The sequence below is a fragment of the Coenobita brevimanus genome, chromosome 77 (assembly GCF_032717465.1).
Source record: "Coenobita brevimanus isolate Jiangsu-jjx chromosome 77, ASM3271746v2, whole genome shotgun sequence".
NCBI lineage: Eukaryota > Metazoa > Arthropoda > Malacostraca > Decapoda > Coenobitidae > Coenobita > Coenobita brevimanus.
The window spans coordinates 26,794,495-26,801,403 of NC_137030.1; the positions used below are offsets into that span (position 1 = coordinate 26,794,495).

General features: G+C 42.4%; 1 pseudogene; it reads left to right on the forward strand.

The window, feature by feature from the left end:
- The first annotated feature begins 385 nt into the window (after positions 1-385).
- LOC145408516 (uncharacterized) lies at positions 386-1,063 on the forward strand (annotated as a pseudogene).
- Positions 1,064-6,909: the final 5,846 nt, after the last annotated feature.

Here is a 6,909-nt window from a genome sequence, read left to right on the forward strand (position 1 = left end):
ACCTCAACGACTTGATAGAAGATTTTGGTATCACAAAGTCCGGTGCCGAGCTTCTGACGTCCAGGATTAAACAGTGGAACCTTTTGGAAGAAAGTGTGGTAGTCTCAAGTCAAAGAAGTAATCAACAAGCATTCTCCAACTTCACCCTTTGATATGCACTCTGCTTTTGTCACAACGTGACCTGTCTGTTCATGAAGACTGGAATCCTCTGCAACCATCATGAGCAGTGCCTCTTCACTAACAGCTCAACCAGGAGCCTCATAGAAGTGCTGCTCCCCAACAGGAACGGTTCCCATCTCTTCCCCTGGTTCAGTCAGTGCACTTCAGGGGGGACCACAACAACGTCACAACGTCAAGCTTCTGCTGTATGCCTTGTAGTAGGAGTATGAGAGTACAGCTGGGAGGTCATCAGAGACTTCAAAATGGTGGCTTCCTGATGGGTTTCCAGGGTGGTTTCACCAAGTTCTCCTGCTGTCCTTGTCTTTGGGACAGCAGAGACACAATGGCTCACTACCACAGGTAGGACTGGCCACAGCAGACCGAGTACTCCGAGGAACAACATCAAATGGGAGCCACTAGTGGCCTCTCACAAGGTGTTAATACCACCACTGCATATCAGGTTGGGCCTTATGAAGCAATTCGTCACAGCTCTAGATAAGGAGTCAATGGCCTCCAAGTACCTCCAAAACTTCTTTCCTAAGCTGTCTGAGGCAAAGGTCAAAGCCAGTGTCTGTTGGACCACAGATAAGAAAGATTCAGGAGTGCAAGTAATTCCCTAAGAAGCTCACAGGGGTGGAGAAGGAGGCCCGGAACAGCTTTGTTGCAGTGGTTCGGGGCTTCCTGGGCAACCATACGGACAAGAATTATGTGGAGTTGGTCGAGACTCTGACGACTGACAGTGCCATGGGCTGCAGGAGGCCCCTCAAAGTCCATGTCCTCGACTTTCATCTCGATAAATTCAAGGAGAACATGGGAGCATGCTTGGAGGAGCATGGTGAGCGCTTCCACCAGGATACACTGGAGTTTAAAAGCAGCTACCATGGACAGTATAACGAGAACATAATGGGAGACTACATATGGAGCTGGTTCGTGAAAGTGACTTATTGTACATTCGTAAGTCTCGAAAAACTAGTCACATTGAAATAGTTTGTAATAATTTTTGTATATATATATATATATATATATATATATATATATATATATATATATATATATATATATATGTAAATTTTGATTCATTCGAAACATTTTTCTGACTTTTTGTGAATTAGAATAAGGAAAATTGCCGGTTTTCTCACTGAAAACAGGCAAATGTCTAAATATCGTTTTTTTTAGTGATAAACCTAAAGTCTGAGGCGAATGGTAGCCCTTTTCCATAGTTCTGAGACATAAGCAATCAGGAAATCAGGGTTACTCCCCTGAAACAAAAATTCTTTTTTCTTGTGTAATTAGCAAGTCTGCACAAGTTCAGGATTTATGAATAATAAATTCAGATAACCTAAGATCTTCCAGTCTGTGTATTTTTGCAGCGAATAAAGCCAACAAAGCCTACAAACCATCAAAAGGCATTTTACCTATAAAACGAAAGATATTGTGATCCCTCTATACAAAAGCAAAGTTAGGCCACATTTAGAGTATGGTTCTCAATTCTGGGCACCATATCTAGTCAAATATACAGAGAAACTCGAAGCTGTGCAACGTATGGCTACCAAGGTAATACCAGCCATGAGGAATATACCATACCTCAAGAGCAGTAAGAAACTGAATTCATTCTCTCTTAGAAAATGTAGAATCAGGTGATAACTAAATTAATGTCTTAGGATCCTCAATGGTTTTAGTATTATAAATTCAAACAATCTTATTTGAAACCAGTAAAACGCCTTTTTTGGCGAGGTACGAGCGAGGCCATTTATATCTGAAAGCACTGAAATGTAGCTTTACACCCCAAGGACCCCTAGAGTACGTTGATGGCTCTCTACCTACCAAGTTTCATGCCTTTACGACAAACTGTCTACCTGTGGCCCTCTTTCAAATATTTTCGACATGCTGCACTTGATGTGTGTGACGCGCACTACCTAGGTGTGATGAAAGATGTCAAAAACAAATCTTAAAGAACTGGGCTATCATATGGTGCACACCACACAGTAACTGGCCTTGTGATTTCTGAGATATAAGCTTCTCAAAAGCATTATGGTCGGGCTGGGTTGGTTCGGACCAGGTCGGGCAGCTCATATGTGAGAAAATGTCACTACTTGACGAGAGACTCGCAAGGGCTTCACCCTCGCTCGTAATTATTATCAAAACCAAAACTCGAGGAAACCAAAGAAGCCGCAGGCAAGGAAGGTTAATCTTGATTCAGCCAAAAACTTTTCCATCTTTGCTATTGTAAAGTACTGGAATGAACTCCTTGGGAATGTGGTCGAAAGCAGCATCATATATATCTTTTAAAAGTGATTAGACATGCATTTTGATGTGATCATTATTAAATAAAAACGAAAGTAAGTGCGTATTCGTATCTGCTTGCTTGCTTTGATTATAAAGGCGGATGGAAAGCTGATATCAGGGAGAGCTGGAGCTCCCATTTCATCAGCCCTTGGGACTAGCTTCTGACCATCCCCTATTGCTGAACTTTTTCAGTGTTTCTGTAAGACTGAGAAAAGATCAGCATGCTCTCCAGTTCAAGTTCCTCTGACTCTCAAAATCAAACTACATGTACATTACACACTACACTTCCTTTTCACAATGTTATTAAAAATGGCATCGCAACACCAGGCCTCAAAGTTTTTAGGGGAAGGGGGAGAGAATCACAAAAGCCCCCACCATTCCCTCCTCTCCAGGTGACGACCAAGCAAGATGCCTGGAACCACTGTCTAACTCATTTCATCTCAGCAACATATGCAGCCTTTCCTCTAACCTTCTCTCTTTTGAACACAACCTCCTCTAAAGCCCACATTCTCTTGTGCACAGACTCAATTGTCTAAGACAACTGATAGCAAACCCTTCTCTCTATCTTTCTACTTGCTCTATACTCATATCAAAGTCAAAGGAGGCTATTGTGTATATGTATGCAACAACATATCTTGCTCTTGAGTTCCTGAGGAAGGAGTAGCTGTAAGGAGAGTGAAAAGGTTACAAGAGGATGAGAGAAAGGCAGAATATAACAGAGAAGTGGAGGAACGATTGGGTAAATATGAACTGGAGTAAATGAGGGAGGTGGAAGGTGTGTGCAAGATATTCACAAAAGAAATATGTGCAGCATGTGAGGTGGTGTGTGGGGTGAAGAGAAGACGAAAAGGGGTGCAAGGAACAGCATGGTGGAATGAAGAGGTGAGACAGGCTGTGGCAGAAAAGAAGAAAGCATATAATGAATGGATGAGAAATAGGGACGTGGAAGAAGCTGAGAGACGGAAGAGTTATATGCAGAAAGGAAGAGAAAGGTGAAAATATTAGTAACAGTGAGTAAGAAGAGAGTGGATGAGGATTTTGGAAGGAATTTGAGTGTAAAGTGGAGGGACTATAAAAAAATGTTCTGGAAAGAGGTAAAGAGAGTTAAACAGGGTTGTAATGAAGTTAGTAGGGGAGTGGAAGATAAAAATGGTAGATTACTAGTGGAAAGGGGAGAAAAACTGAGCAGATGGAGAAAACACTTTAGGGAACTGTTGAACACAGAGACTGAAAGTAATGCAAGTATAAGTGGCTGGGGAATGGCTGGGAGAAGGAGGGAGGTGAGAAGACAGGAAGAAATCAGTAGGATGGAAGTAGTGGAAGCAATGAAGAAAGTCAAAATGGGGAAAGCCCCTGGAATTGATGGAGTGTGTGGCGAAATGCTGAAGTATGGGGGATAGATAGTAGTAGAATGGATGTGGAAGATGTGCAGATTGGCCTGGGAGGAAGGTAGAGTCCCGGAGGATTGGATGTCAGGTATAATTATTCCCTTGTACAAAGGAAAAGGGGAAAAAGAAGTGCGTGGTAATCATAGGGCCATTTGTCTTCTTACAGCAATAGGAAAAGTATACGGCAGGATACTTATTAACAGAGTTAGGGAAATAACAGAGGAATTAGTTGGAGAAGAACAATGAGGTTTTAGAAAGGGAAGAGGTTGTGTTGATCAGATATTCATTCTTAGATCTTTAGTGGAAACGTTTCTAGAGACGGGAAAAAAATTGTTTGCGGCCTTCATGGATTTGGAGAAAGCATATGACAGGGTGGATAGACAATGACTGTGGAAAGTATTAAGAATATATGGAGCAGATGTGAAGTTGTTAAATGCTGTGAAGAGTATGTATGAGGGTGCTAAGGCTGCAGTGCATGTGGATAGTGAACTGAGTGAATTATTCTATTTGAATGTTTGGTTGAAACAGGGATGTGTCATGTCTCCATGGTTGTTGAATCTGTACATGGGTGGGGTTATAAAAGAGATACCAGGTAGGGCAGTGGATATTGGAGTGGCCCTAATGAGAGAGGGCAGTGTTTGGAAACTTCCTGTACTGTTGCTTGCAGATGATACTGTGTCGTTAAGTGAAGACGAAGTTGAGCTGCAAGGCTTGGTGGATGAGTTTGGGAGAGTGTGTAAGAAACAGAATCTAAAGGTGAAAGTAAAGAAAAATAAAGTTATGGTCTACGAGAGCGGTGAAGTCAGTGAATGTACAGTGAGGTTGGATGATGAGGAAATGGAAAATGTGAGTACGTTTAAGTACTTGGGTAGTGTGATGAGTAAGAATGGATGTTTGGAGGGTGAAGTGCTTGAAAGGGTACATCAAGGAAGAAAGGTTGCTGGTTCTTTGAAATCAGAGATAAGAAACAAGGAGGTGAGCATGGAAGTTAAAAAGTTACAACATGACAGTATTGTGATACCAACTGTAACGTATGGTAGTGAAGCTTGGACGTTGTTGGAGGGTCACAGAACAAGAGTGAGAGCTGTGGAAATGTGTTATCTGAGAGGACTATATGGAGTCACACGGAGAGACAGATTGACAAATGAGGATGTGAAGGAGCGTTGTGGTGTGGATGTGGATGTGATAGGAAGCGTTAAGAGAAACACACTGAGGTGGTTTGGCCATGTGGAGAGGATGGAGATTGAGAGACTGACGAGGAGAATGTATGTGAGTGAGGTGGAGGGGGAGAGGGGAAGGCGGAGGCCAAGGATGAGATGAAGGGATGGAGTGGAGAGGTATATGAGAGAGGAGGATGTGAGTTGGAAGCAAGGCAGTGAAATGGCGGGGGACAGGTCTACGTGGAGGCGATTTGTCTGTGGCCAATCCTATGGGATTAAGGCGTCTGGCAATAAATAGATATAGTTCCTGAACTTGAATCTTCTGAATTCTCTTCTCTCTAGCTTTGACTATCCTGTCATTCTCTGACTAAATTATTTTTGCTGTATCATTATATCCTAATTCTACTATGAAGATATGGAGCACAACCTATCAACTTCTCCCTTTTCTGAAATCTCCATTCTCTTGATTTCGATGTTCACCACCACCTTTGGCTCTCCTCCCCCTTCACTGATCCACCTGGTGAACAAGCCTACATCTTTTCTATCCTTAATGACCTAGAGCAGCTTGTACAGCACCCTACTCATATCCCTGACCGCCTTGGAGAGAGTTCCAACATACATGACCTCTTCTTTACAACTAATCCTTCTGTTCATGCAGTTAATCTTTTCTCTCCGTTGGGCTCCTCCAATCATAACATTATCACCTTAACCTGTCCTATTGCTCCAGTAAGGCCTGTGGACCCTCTCAAGAAGAGGCTGCTTTGGCACTTTGGGGCTGCTGATTGGGAGTCCCTCAGGCAGTACTTCTTTGATTTTCCATCGACTGATTATTGCTTCCATGGCCGAGAGTCATCTGAGTGTGCCTCAAGCATTACAGAGTTTATTCTCCCAGGCTTGGTAGCGTACATTCCTTTTTCTCATCCTATGATTAATGAAAAAAAAAAAAAAAAAGTTTAATCACCCTTTAACCAATGCTGTCCACAAGGAGAGGGCCTACAAAAGGTATTGGATACAATTCACCCCTGAATCTCATCTCTTTTTATGTTTCTGTCCGGAACTGTGCTAAGTCTGTTCTTTACTCTGCTAAAAATACTTTCATTCGTACAAAATGCTCTGAACTCTCCAACTCGAATATTTCCTGCTCCTTCTGACACCTTACCAATAATCTGTCTAACAACTTTACCTCATCATGCTTTCCTCCTCTTTTCCACTCTGATGGTTCTTTAGTTATTTCTTCCAGTGATATAGCAGAACTCTTTGCTCAGACTCTCTCCTCCAGTTCCACTTCAGGTGATTCCGGTGCTGTTCCTCCACCACTTCCCCTTTCTGACTTCCTCCTGGCTGACATTGAAATTTCGTCAACTGATGTATTATGCGCCATCACTGGCCTCAGTATTAACAAGGCATGTGTGCTTGATGAGGTCCCTTCTGTTGTCCTCAAGAACTGTGCATATGTGCTTACACCTTGCCTAGGCAAGCTCTTTTGCCTTTGTCAACTTGTACTCTTCCTTCTTGCTAGAAGTTTGCTCTCATTCAGCCTGTACCAAAGAAGGGTGGCCATTCCCAGCCCTCAAACTAATACCCAATTGCTTTAATATCCGTTGTTTTAAAAAAATTCTAAATGAAATCATAACAAAAACATTTTTAAAATATATTTCCTATCACAACCTTCTTTCTGATTGTCAGTATGGGTTCCACCAGGGCTGTTACTACTACTACTTTTACTGTCTCTTGGAGTCCGGCCGGTCAGCCTCTTGCTCCATCAGTTATCCCTTATTCTTGCTACATGACATGCCCACCTCCATTTCTGTTCTTTTTAAACTTATACAATGTCTATGACTTCAGTCAGCTCTCTCATCCAAGTTGATCTTTGCCTGTCTTTTAAAGATATTCCCAACACTGACCTTTCCATTGCC